This window comes from Schistocerca gregaria, chromosome 2, assembly GCF_023897955.1.
Source record: "Schistocerca gregaria isolate iqSchGreg1 chromosome 2, iqSchGreg1.2, whole genome shotgun sequence".
NCBI lineage: Eukaryota > Metazoa > Arthropoda > Insecta > Orthoptera > Acrididae > Schistocerca > Schistocerca gregaria.
In genome coordinates this window covers 589,980,854-589,998,525 of record NC_064921.1, presented here as the reverse complement: position 1 = coordinate 589,998,525, position 17,672 = coordinate 589,980,854, and positions in this window count along the sequence as shown.

Here is a 17,672-nt window from a genome sequence, read left to right as displayed (position 1 = left end):
AGCACACCAGCGCATCTATTTCGGTGAGCATGTTGTCTTGTGTTTCACTGAGGCTCTAAGTGCTGTGGGTTAGCACTGTGGTAACGAGAAATGCTCCGAAATTCAGTGCTTCGACCAGCGGTACATAATCTCCAACAGCATACATGTGCTAAGGAATTTCATTCTTGTTCTTTCTATTTAATGAGATCTTTTGTTATATCCAGAAATGAATGACTTGATCAGCAGTACTGTTTAGTCTCTTGTGATGCACGTTTACTAAAGTTTGGTTGTTCTCTGTAATTAATAAGCTATAGAGATTATTTAAATCATCGAAACTTCCTGACAGATTAAAACTGTGTGCCGGACCGAGACTAGAACTCGCCACCTTTGCCTCTCGCGGGAAAGTGTTTTACCAACTGAGCTACCCAAGCACGGCTCACGCCCCGTCTTCACAGCTTTACTTCTTCCAGTACCTCGTCTCCTAATCATCATCGTTGTATGACAAATGTTAACCACATTTTATCATGTAGTTTTTCCCCGCTAAGTACGCTTTGCTTACTTCTCAATAAATTTTCTGCATGAAAATTTATTGTATATTTGGTCCCACCCAACATTTTATTGAACTTCTGTTGTTTGTTCATTGAACTGTAACGGGAACAGGAGTTAAGCTTGCTAATTTGTCGCCAGACTACCATTTGAATACCATTATATGATCTTGTTTTGGACGGGGTTTATGTTTCATGCTGTCTTGTTAGTTTAAACTTTGGGGTACCATTTGACTGGTGGGCAGCTCATGTATTTTCCTCAGTTGATTGATCTCTAAATAGTTAGAGCTGCTTTCTGTATCTGTATTTGTTGTATGCGTTTTAAGTTTTTTTGTACATGTGTTTTGGAAGTGCCCAGTGCTTGCTTTAACCAGTGTGTGTGATGTTGGTCTCAGACCAATGGACGATGTCGGCCGGCTTTATGGCTTAAACTAGCTGACAAACATGTCTTTGCTCGGGTATTCATTTAGCAAATTTTCTCTTCAAAATGAAAACAAAAAATTAACTATGTAGTGGAATATCCCGGAGAACTTCTGTAGGCTGGATGCAACTGGTTTGCGTGTTTACAACATGATTTTCTAACGTCCCAATGGTAACGCTTCCTGATAGTTATACAAACGGCGATTGTTTTCGCCTACAGCCGTTTGCGCTTCACAGTTGAAACCTGTCGAAAGTGCTGCATGGTGCCAGGGATTTCCTTTAGTTGACTCAACTGTAGGAGCACTGCCTTAGCAAAACAGAACAAATGTACTAAAACCTCATTCACGCTGCGGTACTTTTTCACGAATTTCATTGTTTATGACGCCATATATTTTGAACTATAATAGGTAGATGGTTCTTACTCCCAGGACAATTGCTGTCTGACACCAAGTGATACGTGTAGCAATTTTGTTTGACATAGGTGAAGTGGTTCAGGAGGAGATGCGGAACATACTACATACACACATACAGTTTCATAACATTTAGGTATACGGTGTTTTTCATTTTAGCATATAACTTTCTTTATGTATTTCTCATTATAAATTTTGCGGTACAACACGGGTGTGCCTTATTGTTACTGTCTAGGTCTCATAATGTATGTGAACGGTGAGTCTAGTGCAGCACTTCTGTAATTCCAGCGGTTGTACTTTGTCTCAATCCACACTAGCTCACATGCCGGTCGCCTACGCCGCCAAGCCTACCTGCGTAACCAGAAGGCCTCGCCATTCCGTTCCTGGGTACAGGTGATACATGCGCTCCTCTCGCTGCGCCGCGCGCAAGTATGTGCGTTCATTTTCCTACTTTAGATGACAGGCGTGTCCCTCTATTCAGCGCAGCGTTTTCTGTTCTAGACCCCAATGTCTCATGTGGGCGAGTTGCATCTTCTACGATTATCAGGAGCGCCCGTCCCACGCCCATGATATCACAAACCGCGTGAGTACGTAGCCGCTGGCCGAGGATTTACTTGATTTCCTTGTACCGCCAACGCTATGTTATACTACGCCCTCCCTTTCTTGTTGCAGTGTGTAGCAACCGATGATGGAGCAATTGTCTCCAAAACTACACTACTGGCCATTAAAATTGCTACACCAAAAAGAAATGCTAATGATAAACGGGTATTCACTGGACAAACATATTAAACTAGAACTGACATGTGATTACATTTCCACACAATTTGGGTGAATAGATCTTGAGAAATCAGTATCCAGAACAACCACATCTGGCCGTAGTAACGGCTTTGATACGCCTGGGCATTGAGTCAAACAGAGCTGGGATGGCATGTACAGGTACACCTGCCCATGCAGCTTCAACACGATACCACAGTTCATCACGACTAGTGACTGGCGTATTGTGACGAGCCAGTTGCTCGGCCACCATTGACCAGACGTTTTCAGTTGGTGGGAGATTTGGAGAATGTGCTGGCCAGGGCAGCAGTCGAACATTTTCTGTATCCAGAAAGGCCCGTACAGGACCTGCAACATGCGGTCGTGCATTATACTGCTGAAATGTAGAGTTTCGCAGGGATCGAATGAAGGGTAGGGCCACGGGTCGTAACACATGTGAAATGTAACGTCCACTGTTCAAAGTGCCGTCAATGCGAACAAGAGGCGACTAAGACGCGTAACCATCACGCCGGGTGATACGCCAGTATGGCGATGACCAATACCCGCTTCCAATGTGTGCTCACCAGGATGTCGCCAAACACGGATGCGACCGTCATGATGCTGTAAACAGAACCTGGATTCATCCGAAAAAGTGACGTTTTGCCATTCGTGCACCCAGGTTCGTCGTTGAGTACACCGTAGCAGGCGCACCTGTTTGTGATGCAGCGTCAAGGGTAACTCCAGCCATGGTCTCCGAGCTGATAGTCCATGCTGCTGCAAACGTCGTCGAACTGTTCGTGCAGATGGTTGTTGTCTTGCAAACGTCCCCATCTGTTGGATCATGGATCGTGACGTGGCTGCACGATCCGTTACAGTCTTGCGGATAAAATGCCTGTCATCTCGACTGCTAGTGATACGAGGCCGTTGGGATCCAGCACGGCGTTCCGTATTACCCTCCTGAACTCACCGGCTAACAGTCATTGGATCTCGACCAACGCAAGCAGTAATGTCGCTATACGATAAACCGCAGTCGCGATAGGCTACAATCAGACCTTTATCAAAGTCGGAAACGTGATGGTACGCATTTCTCCTCCTTACACGATGCATCACAACAACGTTTCACCAGGCAATGCCGGCCAACTGCTGTTTGTGTATGAAAAATCGGTTGGAAACTTTCCTCCTGTCAGCACGTCGTAGGTGTCGCCACCGGCGCCAACCTTGTTTGAATGCTCGGAAAAGCTAATCATTTGCATATGACAGCATCTTCTTCCTGTCGGTTAAATTTCGCGTCTGCAGCACGTCTTCTTCGTGGTGTAGCAATTTTAATGTCCAGTTGTGTAGGTGCGCTAACATAATATCATCTGCAACTGAAACGCATTTCTTAATGTCATCATTATGATCCTCAGTTCAAGTCAGACTTTCTTCAAGTCATACTTGGTTCCATACACTGCCAGATTCACAGCGAATCAGTGTGCTATTTAAGCATCTAGCGCACAAGAATTACACTGTCCGACGAACTTCAACATTTACATACATTTCACTCCACACTGTGAGGTACGTGTTATCCGTAGTGCAGAGAACTATTCGGGAAATTCGGAACATGCACTTTCTTCTGAAAATGAACCACTCTTGTTTTGTAACGGTCTTAGAGTGAGACGACATGTGTAACTTACTTTTTGAAGTTTCTACCTACAGCCACCAGTTGAACAGCACATACTTCATATTTGCAGACTTATCGGCGACAAAGGTATATACTTATATCAACATACAGCTGATCATTAGTTGATCACGTAATACAACGCAGCTGTGTGATGATGAACAAAACAGTGGAACGGGTATAGTAAGAAACATTTTATTTCTTATTTTTAGAAATGTCTCAGGAACCAAGTAGCTCGTAGCAAGTATAAAATGTACGTTCCAATATGATTCGAAATTATGGGTCTCGATGCCAACCGTATGTATCACTCGCCTTTTCCTCCTTTCCCGCCCCATTTTTCAGGTTTTTTCATTTCTCCAAATTACCCTTTTTCTGTCATAATAACACGATATTTTTTAAGCTCAGAGAGGTAAAAATGTCGATCAAGGCTCTTGACGAGTTTTTCATATTTCCGAACTCATCACATCGCGGAACGCTCCATGGTGGAGCGGCAGAATTCAGCGAGCGAAGTGCTGTCGCAGAACAGCTCAGATTCAGTACAGCCCTTGGAGGGGTGAGGGGGGGGGGAGTCGTCTCCGGCTCCGGGAGACACTCCACAAGAGGGCCGTGTTAATTGCGCGAGCGGAATTGAATGCAGATTACGTGACGTTGTTACACGCGTGACTTGACTCCCTCATTGTCTCACGGCGGACAAGATGGCGCTCCAGATGCTCCGCCGGTTCAGGGCGGTGATGCCGCCAGCGTCCTCACTGATGGCCAATCCTAAAATGTGCCCATGTTTTTTCTTTCGTGTACGTTATTAACAATACATATGTTATTGCAGTCTCCGACGCAGATCATTTGTCAGTAGTGAAATAGCGGCTTGAAGATTATATTGTAGCTTCAATTCGACACATCTGTCTCAGAATACTTTGAGTACTGTGACTCATATGAGCTTTATATTCGGTCTTCGTTACTCTTTTGTGGATTAAACAAAACCTGGAAATTCCATTTCAGTATACAAAATTTACTTTCTGAAGCACATTTTACTGTCATTAGTAACAGTAATTAAAAGATGAAAAGAAGACAGTGAAAACTCAAACCGTTATTCTTAACCAGTCGCAACTTTTTCTTGTAGTGTCTCACAAATTGTTGCTTTCGTGTGTGCATAGAGAGAAAAAAGTTATTTTAGATTTGTTCACGAAGTACTGTAATTACCAAGAATACAAAATTTCCTCGTGGTACACAGAGGTTGCAGACATTAAGAAATAATGTCTACTGTTTCTAGGGTGTGAGAAAATAAATTCAACGTCGCCACTAGTTTATATCGAGATAGGTTTTTATGTAGTATTTGTTCACTGCAAGCAGATCACGAGTAACCAGAACTGATGTATGCCTTTTTAAGGACTTTCGTCTGTTTAGCTTTCTTGTCTGATGAACGGAGAGAGATTACTACAAAAATCTCACAAAGCAATATCCATGAGTGACATTCTCTTTTGTATTCCAGTTCAGAGTCTTATTAAATATCTAAGACTATCTGAAGAAGGGCATTCATAGGTATACATTTGTAGCTGTTAACGGTTTATGTTTAATCACTGACACAGTAACAAGCCCACTTCCATCAAAATGAAAGTGAATTCTATTGCACTTATGTACACAGAAAAGCTTGTTACAAAACGTCCACCATATAGCACTTAAGCCGAGGCTCTCTCATGCGTAAGAATCAAGATCAAAACATGGAAAGTAGGAAAAGCGATGCTAGGATTCAGTGATCACCTCAACTGAACATTTAAAAAAGTGCTTTTTTGGAATGACATCAACGTAAGGAATATGATAGTCGATTTCCAGAAATTTATTGAATAACGAAAACATGCATTTAATGTGTCTAAGGGAGGTAGGCAACAAATCTCGTAATACTTACTGGTAATGCACTATATTCTTGATTTGCAGTATTAGATATAAATTTGACTCTATAAAAATTATGACATTCCTAACGAACACTTCCTTCTTGTAATTAAAATAATTTCTAAAAGTTCTTTTCTTCATTTGTTGAATATCCAAATTGCTCTAAAAAAACTAAATTTATGGAAGAACTTTCACCAAATACAAAAATAAATCCGAAGACGAAGAAAAAAATGTAGCTGAAAAATTGCAGAAAATGATAAGCAAAGCAGCTGCAATAAACAATGCAAAACAAGAGAGGAAACAACGACTATGCATAAGCGTGTTATGTTAATTTTAGAAAAAACTGAGGAAAATCATGGGAATAAATCTGACATCTTGCAAGTGTCCGTCACCGGTTTGAAGCCTCCGATCAAACTCACCTACTTCTACATAAAGGAATATTTATATCTGCAGTTTTAGTCAGCAAACCACATTACGTCGCGTACCAGTATCATTTCTCATAGCTGCTATCCTATTCACTAATTGTGAGAGCGAAGAACGGCTGAGACGCATTTTTTTAATGGAATTCTGCTCCCTGGTAGCCTTTTCACCTCTTACTAGCAAATGCAACCAACGTCGTCAATTATGTGCTGGATGCATTCCAATCTCTCTTTTACCATACAGTATTCGCCCTCTAGTACCACGGAAGTTATTCCCTGGTGTCTTAAAAGATGTCCTATCACCCTCTACCTTTTTCTTGTTAGTGTTCTTCTAGTCTAGCACAAATTTTCCACCTCACCATTAATTTATTTCAATGCCTGGAGGCGACTGAAGCCTTGATTTCTCTCAGCACATGGTACTGGGTACAGACGGCTGTTGTTTTTGGAATCCATTTTAATTTCTGTAGAGTCCGCTTTCGATCTCCAGAAATGTCATAATACAGGAGTATAAAACATCTTACAAAATTGTAAAACATACTGACTGCAACTATACAGATCTATTGTTCGATGCGTCTGCTCGGGTACCCTTCTTCAAAACAGGACATTAATGCGTTAGAGATACAGGTAGAATCATATTTTTCTGCAGAAGGAACAGCAACTTGTTGACACAAGCTGTCAGAACACGAAACTGAAATCATTCATAAGTCAAAGGCTTCTGAATGCGGTCCTCTATCTTCATGTGTGTGTCACGCCCAGTCGGAGGGTTATCTAAGCCCAGCCGCCAAGATTGAAAGACGGCGCGGCATTAAGTCACGTGCTGCGGATGTGGTTGCGAGAGGCGGGGACCGGCAGGCGGCAGCGACTAGGCCACTTTGCACCCCGGCAGGCGATTCGCCGCCCCGTGACGTATGGCAGCTCGTACGTTACTAGGGCTGAGGGAAGCCGCGATCTCCATCTGCCGCTCTCCCTCAAACACTCGGCCTGTTCCCAGCAAAAAAAGGGAATGGGCGCGCTTCGAGTGCTCTCGTGCCGCTGTTCCTTTGTTTTCACTGTGTAACCGACGACGGAGAAAGTTCCTTCGCGACTGTCGAAGCTGTTATCTCCGCTATAATTTTCCCAGGTCGATATCGAGATACATTCTACATACTGCGAATATAGGGGCAACAGATGAATCAGTCAGGGATTTTCTCTGCCTCGTGATGACTGGGTGTTATGCGATGTCTTTAGGTTAGTTAGGTTTAAGTAGTTCTAAGTTCTAGGGGACTGATGACCATAGATGTTAAGTCGCATAGTGCTCAGAACCATTTCATTTTCAACAGATGAATCGAATTCAGGAAGACACAGTCAAGAAGAGAAGTGTGTCATTAGCCGAGTAAAATTAAGTGGCAATGACGTTGAACTGACAACACCATACATGCTATTCGACAAGGGAGTGGCGTCGCAAGAAAAAGTGCTCAGGAGATAGATGGAGTCAGGAAAGCAGGTCAGCCGACCGGTGTGGCCGTGCGTTTCTAACCGCTTCAGTCTGGAACCGCGTGACCGCTACGGTCGCAGGTTCGAATCCTGCCTCGAGCATGGATGTGTGTGATGTCCTCAGGTTAGTTAGGTTTAAGTAGTTCTAAGTTCTAGGGGACTGATGACCACAGATGTTAAGTCCCTTAGTGCTCAAAGCCATTTGAACCATTTTTTTTTTTTAATCAGGTTATAATAACGGACCAGCAAAATTTCAGACTAATTTTGCTAACTTCTGTTTGCTACAGAATCCTTGAACGTATCCTCAGTCCGAATATAATAGACTTTCTAGAGACTGAGAAGCTTATGTGAACGCAACGGCATGTTTTCGGAAAGTATCGCTCGTGCGAAACTCAGCTTGCTCTTTTCTCACATGACATACTGCGAACGATGGATGAAGGGAACAGGCAGATTCCATATATCTAGATATCCGGAAAGTATCTGACACGGTGCCTCGCTGCAGGCTGTTAAAGAAGGTACGAGCATGTGGAATAAGTTCGCAGATATGTGAGAGGCTCAAAGACTTCTTAAATAACGAAACACGGTATGCTGTCCTCGAGGGCGAGTGTTCATCAGACAAAAGGGCATTGTCAGGAGTGTCCCAGGAAAGTGTGAGAGAATCACTGTTATTCTCTATGTACATACATGATTTGGTGGACGGCGTGGGCAGCAGCCTGCTGTTGTTTGTTGGTGATATTGTGGTGTACGGTAAGTTGAAGTCGATTGACTATGAAGATGCAAGACGACGTACAACAAATTTAGTTACTGTGGTGAATGGCAATGTGGAAAAATTTAAGTTACTGTGTATCAATAATGTTTCGATACAGTTTTACTAGTGTCCTGCTTGACGCAATGAAGTCGTTTAAATATCTTGGCGTAACGTTGCTAAGCGGTATGAAATGGTACTAGTACGTGCGAAACATTGGTAGGTAAGCCAGATGGTCGACTGCGTTTTATTGGGAGAATCTTAGGAAAGAGGGAAAGAGTGGTTCAGCTGTAAAGGAGACCGCATATAGGACGCTGATGAGACCTGTTCTTGAGTACTGCTCGAGTGTTTGGGATGCGTAACAGGTCGGACTGAAGGCAATACAGAGGCGAGCTGCTTTATTTGTTACCGGTAGTTTCGAACAACAAATAGTGTGACGGAGATGCTTCGGAAACTCAAATGGGTATCCCTGGAGGGAATGCGACGTTCTTTTCGGGAAACACTATTGAGAAAATTTACAGAACTGGCATTTGAAGCTGATTGCCAAACGATATGACCACGAGTATAAGATACGAAATTCTAAGGCCCGTTCGGAGGCGTATAGATAATCGTTTTTCTCACGCTCTATTTGCAAATGAAAAAGGAAAGTAAATGACTAATGTAGGCCCTATTCGAAGAAAGCAATAAGAAACATGTTGGATAACTTTTAAGTGCAGAATGCCTCAATGAGCCTGATGCGGCAATGTCTAGTCACCTGCGCTAGTTATTTCTCAGAACCCTTAGTACTTGACTGAGTAAGAAGGAGAAATGTTCTATCAATACAAAGACATGAGCTGTAGGAATCAAGAAAAATGGGAGGTCAGTATGATAGATGACTGTTTCTGGATACAGCTGTGTCCTCTAGCAGTGACAAAAGAAAACGAAACAGAGCTTTCAGGTGAAAAAGTAAAATTAAGACTTAGGTCTTTGTATTAGGACTGAAGAAGATAATACTGCGTTATAATGTTAGGAGTGTCTTATTTTCCCGTATTTTCTTGAAGTTTTTTACACATATTCGTTTTGTCTGAATTTTTAGTATTTCCTCATTGCTTTGGCAAAAAATCTTATGTACTAGAGGGAAACGTTTAGGATTTCTGAAGTTTGCTTACCAGAAAATTTTAGTGGCTGTCTAAATTCCAAACGTTCCACTGATGTTTTGCTCCTTTGAAAGGTCACAGACGGTTTCCTTCCCCTTCCTTCCCTGATCCAAGATTGTGTTCCCTCTCTAATGACATACATAGTTGTCGACGCGACATTAAAAACTAATCTTCCTTACTTCTTGAGCTTCCGGGTTTACTCACTGTGAGAAAAACAGCAGAATACAACATCTAACATCTTCCAATAACACCACAAAATTAATCGGTAGAGACTCAACTGGTAGATAACGTAATACATTGCGACAAAAGTTTGCAGCTCTGAGATCCAAGTGTGACCCAAACTGTTACAGTACATAAGTAACAGGCCAGCAATAGCAGCTACTTTCCAGGTACGACAAAGCGCGAGACCGAACAGTCTTGCCAACTGGAGTAGAATTTCCGTTGATAGCTTCCAGGGCACAGCACATTTACCCCACTCGGCAGCTCTGTTTGCAATGGAAACTAGTGTGTAGCGTTTGTGTATCATATCCAGGTAATACAGACACAGCGGAGATACACATTAATTAGTGTGTGTATCAAGTGAAACTTGTAAATGATCCGTGTCATAGCACTGAGAAAAACATTTCAATAAGATCTAATTTTCGACTCGGTAGTCCGTTTGCAGAGGATGACATAGATCTCGACTGGAGTTTGAGATGCTTGTCCTCACTGCCCCTCGCTCATCTCCCTTTCCGCCGAGAACCAGGGCCGGGTGGGCTGCGTGCTTCTGTGATACAAATAGCCGTACTATAGCCATATGTGCAATCACAGCCGAGAGGTACCTGCCAAGAGGCCAAACTAACCTCCTGTTCCTGCCATATGATAAAATAAAGCTACTAAACTAAAATATACAAAAAAGATTCAATTTATCAGAAGCTTCCGGTACTCACCTCGAAAAACAAACGTTCTTTATCGAAAATAAAGCTGTAAGAGTCACTGAATCCCGCTAACGTGTGAGACAGTCTGAAGGCAATATGCGCGATACATGTGGTTCTATTCAGAAGGGGCTCGTATAAAAAGTAGGTGGAGATAAATAATTTTTTTTCATTTTACAAATTACACAGAATAGTGAATGACCCATTAAACTAATCTCGCGCGGTGCGATTTAGGGAAACCACGAAATATCTAAATGTGAGTGGCCGGACGCGGGTTAGAATATCGTCCCTCCGAAAGTGTGGCCAGTATTCTAACCACTGCTGCTCATCACTTGTTGACAGCTCAAGAAAGTTAAATGCACGGCGCTAGTTGTCAAGCACACTAAGTAGCCACGCGGAGTAGCCGTGTGTTCTCAGGCGTCTTGCCACAGTTCACGTAGCTCCCCCCGTCGGAGGTTCGAGTCCTCCCTCGGGCATGGCTGTGTGTGTTGTCCTTAGCGTAAGTTAGTTGAAGCTAGATTAAGTAATGTGTAAGTCTAGGGACCGATGTCCTCAGCAGTTTGGTCACATAGAAATTACCACAAATTTACAAATGTTTTTGCACACTAAGTTGGCGCTGGAAACCAACCTGCTGCAGGAGGTACATTAGCAGGATACCTATTTATACAAATTGATATGGGGCTGGGGACATTTTCAATGAGGTATCTGATCGTCTATGGAAGAATGGCAGCCCATTCTTCCGCAAAGGCTGAAGCAACAGAAAGTACTGACTTAGGAAGCTGGCCTCTGGAGCGGAATCGATGTTCCAGCTCGTCCCAGTGGAGTTACTTTGGATTGCTGTCGGAGCTCTGCGCAGGCCAATCCATTTCAGGGATGTTATTGTTCACAAACCATTACCTCACAGATGCGGCTTTATAACAGAGCACTTTGCAACGCTCATACAACTCCCAACTGTTCCACTGTTCTACTGTTCGCAGTGCACAATGCCGTAAAGTGTGTTCATATCCTTCCCAGTTTAACGTTTTCTTAAGTACAAAAAGAGAGCCACATTCTAACCACGAAACCATCCCCATGTTGTAACACCACCTCCTCCGTATTTCACTGTCCTCACTACAGATGAAAGACGATAACGTTTTCGAGGTATTCGCCAAACCCAAAACCTTCCATCGGATTGCCAGAGGGGGCAGCTTTACTCATAAATCAAAACAGATAGTTTCCAGTCATCCACTGTCCAATGCCGTTGCTCTTCACACCACCTCAAGCGTCGCCTGGTATTGACCACGCAGAAGTGCGGCTTATGAAGAGCTGCTCGATCACTGTACTCCATTCTTTTTAACTCCCTACACACAGTTGTCGTGCCAGCTGGACTGCTCGTAGAACTGTGGAACTCAAGAGTCATTTGTTACGTGACATCCAAATGACTGGTCCACTTCAGAAGTTACTGAGCTTTCCTGATGCTGTTAGCGTTTTCCTAACAAAAAAAATGGCTCGGAGCACTACGGGACTTAACATCTATGGTCATCAGTCCCCTAGAACATAGAATTACTTAAACCTAACCAACCTAAGGACATCACACAACACCCAGTCATCACGATGCACAGAAAAACCCTGACCCGCCGGGAATCGAACCCGGGAACCCGGGCATGGGAAGCGAGAACACTACCGCACGACCACGAGCTGAGGACGCTTCCCTAACAACACAGTGGTCCACGGGTGCGGCTCTGATGACATCTGGTGATCAGTTCAGCATTACATAGAGGTCACCGTATATATTTGCTCAGATAGTGTAACGACAATTACTTTAAGTACGAAAATGAGGCAATAACAGTGCTGTGAGCACAGAACGACTTCCACTCACTCGTTCTTCTAACCATGACAGAATCATTATCAGAGACCCTTAGCTCCCTGTTCTGTTTCCCAAATCCCCTCTGAGGTGCGACAAGACTTCTTAAGGAAAATCCACGTACTCTGCTTCTACGAATTAGGGAGGCAACGTCTGCGGAGAAACAGTCTAGCTCCTCCGAGTTCTTCTTCCTGAACAAATCGCTCTTACGAACTTTTCCCTGTGGCAGTGAGTTTAGCATGGACTGCAGTAACGTCCTGGAGAAGGAGAGGATTTGAGATATACAGCAATATCCTGTATCTACAAGACATGTTCTTACATAACTGTGTTCTGCTTGCGGGGTGACTTTACATGTTACCTACAATTTCAGCTATAAAATCAGCTACTGTAGATCTTCCTCTATCCAGAAGTTAAAGTTGCATGGGGCGTGTTTCTCGTACGTAAGTTGACGTCAGTTAATCCAGGAAGATAAAGGAAGTGAGAGGTTGTCGCTGTCGTCTGTAAGTTGCCTAGTCAGGGCGAAAATTATGTATTGAAGTATTTGATGAATGTTATTAACTTGTTAATTCCACTTTCATTTGTACTTAGTGCGCCATTGGCAGATTAACTATAGGTAGAAGTATTAGGTGCATTAGTCGCATGAATTTTAATAGATTATTTTACAATAATTTAATTTCGTATTTAAGTGTTCGGACATAGGACGTTGACTTCGGTTATCGGCTACAAATCACTATCACCAAACAGTACATATGTATCTAAATGCTCCTCAATTCTTTTTTGTTACTCCTCTTCTCCTTATCTATTATCTCTTCAAATTTCTACCTTCAATGCTTATGGAGACCGAGAATGATCGAATTTCAGTGGAAAAACAGAGGCTGGTAGCGTTATAACTGGATACAACCTTCAAAATATTATTTACATTTTTTCACGATACACCACATATTATTCATACCTGGGTGCCCTTTTCTTCATTGATCATCCCTGTAGCATTCATTTTACGCGCCTTTTCAATTACTAAGTATTACGATGGCGCTTGTGACTTGTTTTTCGTTTGAGTGGCCCCAATAGCCCTGGAGAACGTTGTCTCCTTCTCCGTAAGGAAGATGCCAATCGAACTGAGAATCTAGGCAGAAAGACAATACATGACTAACTGAAGCTTTACTGGCTAATGCTCGTTTCTATACAATCTCCATATACAGTAGTAAATGTCCTGACTGACAGATCCTTGCGCTGCTCGAACTGCTAAGGACAGAAATTATAACTTTGGAAAGGGTGTTGACCTTATACTGTTGGCACTGTTTAGGAAGGGATTTTTCTAAATTCCATGTCTAAGTGGCTGAAATAGGGAATGAAAGGGTTTTTAGAAATATGTCGCTATTACGCCAGTTTTAAAGACAGAACCACGAAAATTGGTATTGTATATAAAACTCTTATCAAAATCTAGAACCGTCTTCAATTCTTTAAAAAATTTATATCATTATTCAAACTTTGATGTTTTCTGTACTGGTATCAAAACTGTTTGTGGAGTCAATAAAAAGAACACTACTTACTGGATCAAACTTCGTCAAAAAACATGCAACACTCATGAGGTAAGGAAATATTACACAAACGTATACACATACATTAGAAAGACATCGCACGTGGAAGGTACTGAGCAAGTGGCTTTAACAGTAATTCCTTCTCAACAGTGTATTATCAGTGAAATCTGGAAGAAATCAAACCACAGGCAGTAAAATGAAAATTTTTGTTTCCCAATACGTGCCCCAACTCACATCACATATGATTCAATATACATTGTTTTCCATGTTTTAAAAATCTGTAGTTGACAGACAGCAGCACGCAATTCGTCACTTCTTCAGTGTAAAACATATTATTAATAAGTGTATATTTACGTGAATAAGAGACAAATAATTAGGTTAAGTGGACACGCATTACATGTATGCAGATAAATATATGCCATTACTAAGTCTGAGGGGCATCATTCTTTTAGATTTCTTCCACTCGTCTTTGATGTAATATTGACATACAGTGACAATAAAATTTGTCGTCGAACTTCATGTAAATTCATGCATAACTAAAACACACATTACATATTTGTATGAACGCAAGTTATATGGGTTCAGGAATAAATTGTGTAGTTTTGGAAGTCTCCTTCAATTGCAGTTCAGTAGTCGCTCTGTAGTAAATGGTAAACCATTCAAAAACCAGCAAGGGAGTGGTATGTGGTATCTGTAATCTATCTTGTTACATACTTAAGAATAGGTTTTTGCATATGTCATCTGGTGCTACAGAAACGTGTTTAGAACAGAAATGTGGGTCTGGGTATTTTTCATCAGAGGTCCAATAATGGAGATTGGCAGCATGTGAATGAATACTCGAGGTATCAGGAATGTCGAAACAATGTAACTCAAAAATAATCTGTTACACCCGAAGGCACAATTTGCAATGCGTAACTCCAAGAGAAGAGAAACTTTTAGACATTGTGCACTTAAGTTTTCCTTTATACACATTTGTCTTAGTTCTCCGTCCAGTAACATAACTAAACTACCTAGTTGCCATCACCAAACACAGTTCCTATTATTTACGTCAAAAATTGGAATTTATTATTCATACTAACTTATAGTATCTTGCAATCATATTTCTGCTCAGTGTTTGACAAATGTTGGGCAGACGCTACGTCACAATTCTCGTGAAATTGCCAACTCATCAGTAAACTGAGATACGTTGTTTATTGTCAACCGTCTTCAATTCAGCGTGATTGTGCATGTTTAAAGGGTGTAAGTGCAGATATTTTTATCTGTCGTACCTTAATATGTACGTGCACCTGTGTGCTGATTGTTTTTTCTCTGCGTCGAACTGTCTTCCCACAAACACGTCGCACAACTTACGACCTGATATTTTGTGCATGGCCGTTAACAGTACCACTAAGTGGACTACACCAGTGAGTATAGACTAACCATCTTCTGTCCACTCCACCATGCATCAACACCTGATGTGCTGCTCAAGAGAAAAAAGCATCAATGGCTTGTTCTTGCCACAAGTAGTTGGATGTACTGGCCAGCATTGGAACGAACTACTACTAATAGTTGTAACTACTAGTCTGTAAATGACGTAAATACTGATGTAATGTTGTTCAGTACAGCATTCTCAGCCACAGATGGAAATATCTGCACCTAAATCTACATCTGCAAAGATACTCCTCAAGCCACAGTACGGTGCATGGCGGTGGGTACCCTATACCCATTTAGGGGTACCCACCGCGTTTGTACTTGCCAAGAATGTTTTGATAACTTGTGTAAGAGTTACAAAAGATGATCTTTCAATTTCATTTGCATTGTTTTCTAATTTTTCTACCAGAAGAAGTTCAAACTTTCTAGTATATGGTAGGAAAGTTTCTTCCGAATGTCAGTGCCGACGAAATCCCCTTGTTTCATCTCAGTCTCTGATAGTCGTTGAAACTGTGTTACCACATACTTGAAAGTTTGAACAGCTTCTGGTAGACGCTTAATTAAAAGTTTCATAATACCTAGGATTGCGTGGTCATACGAGTGTTTCACGACTATTCACGTTGGTGTGTAGAATATATGAGTCTGGCGACATACCATCTGACTTTCGGAAAAGATCATCCACACAATTCCGAAGACAGCAAGAGCTGACAAGTGCGAGAATTATCGCACAGTCAGCTTAACAGTCCATGCATCGAAGCTGCTTACAAGAATAATATACAGAAGAATGGAAAAGAAAATTGATAACGCGCTAGGTGACGATCAGTTTGGCTTTAGGGAAAGTAAAGGCACAATAGAGGCAATTCTGACGTTACGGCTAATAATGGAAGCAAGGATAAAGAAAAATCAAGACACGTTCATAGGATTTGTCGACCTGGAAAAAGCGTTGGACAATATAAAATGGTGCAAGCTGTTCGAGATACTGAAAATGTAGGGGTAAGCTATAAGGAGAGACGTGTCATATACAATATGTACAACAACCAAGAGGGAATAATAAGAGTGGACGATCAAGAACGAAGTGCTCGTATTAAGAAGCGAGTAAGACAACGCTGTAGCCTTTCGCCCCTACTCTTCAATCTGTACATCGAGGAAGCAATGATGGAAATAAAAGAAAGGTTCAGGAGTGGAATTAAAATACAAGGTGAAAGGATATCAATGATACGATTTGCTGATGACATTGGTATCCTGAGTGAAAGTGAAGAAAAATTAAATGATCTGCTGAACGGAATGAACAGTCTAATGAGTACACAGTATGGTTTGAGAGTAAATCGGAGAAAGACGAAGGTAATGAGAAGTAGTAGAAATGAGAACAACGAGAAACTTAACATCAGGATTGATAGCCACGAAGTCAATGAAGTTAAGGAATTCTGCTACCTAGGCAGTAAAATAACCAATGACGGACGGAGCAAGGAGGACATCAGAAGCAGACTCGCTTTGGCAAAAAAGGCATTTTTGGCCAAGAGAAGTCTACTAATATCAAATACCGGCCTTAATTTGAGGAAGAAATTTCTGAGGATGTACGTCTGGAGTACAGCATTGTATGGTAGTGAAACATGGACTGTGGGAAAACCGTAACAGAAGAGAATCGAAGATTTGAGATGTGGTGCTATAGACGAATGTTGAAAATTAGGTGGACTGATAAGGTAAGGAATGAGGAGGTTCTACGCAGAAACGGAGAGGAAAGGAATATGTGGAAAACACTGATAAGGGGAAGGGACAGGATGATAGGACATCTGCTAAGACACGCGGGAATGACTTCCATGGTACTAGAGGGAGCTGTAGAGGGCAAAAACTGTAGAGGAAGACAAAGATTGGAATACGTCAAGCAAATAATTGAGGATGTAGGTTGCAAGTGCTACTCTGAGATGAAGAGGTTAGCACAGGAATGGCGGGCCTCATCAAACCAGTCAGTAGACTGATGCTCAGAAAAAAAAAAAAAAAAAAAAAAAAAAACAGTATTTCTTTGTGATCTACCAAAGAACCTAACAGTTCGTTTTCCCGACCATCTGTCGGCGTTTTATTCGTCCATATTTTCTGAGAGTAGTGCTTGTCTTTTACATGACTACCTCGTCTGGAAAGGAAGCACGGGTACTTGGTATAGCCCCCCTGTTGACTAAGGATCATTGTTCCGCGTAACGAAAAGTGCCGGCAACACGATGAAGAACGGAAGACCATGGAGGGCTGTGAGCCAACGTCAGCCAATAGCGCGCTGTCATTAAGAAAGGAGTGACATCTGGGCCAAGAGAATATAAGCGCCGCGCCTCCTCGCCACGACCGGAATATACGACGAGCCATCATACAAACGCTACAGCAGTGGCTCAGGAAATGAATTGCTTTGCTTACATTGAAATTTTATCTACCGAAGGACATTTATTATTTTCATGTTACCATTTGTTGCGACAGAGATTTTTGAATACACAAAGTTAAGTACTATCGACTTAACTAACTGTAATATCCACTAATACGATTTGCTTGAACTGTTGTCCAGG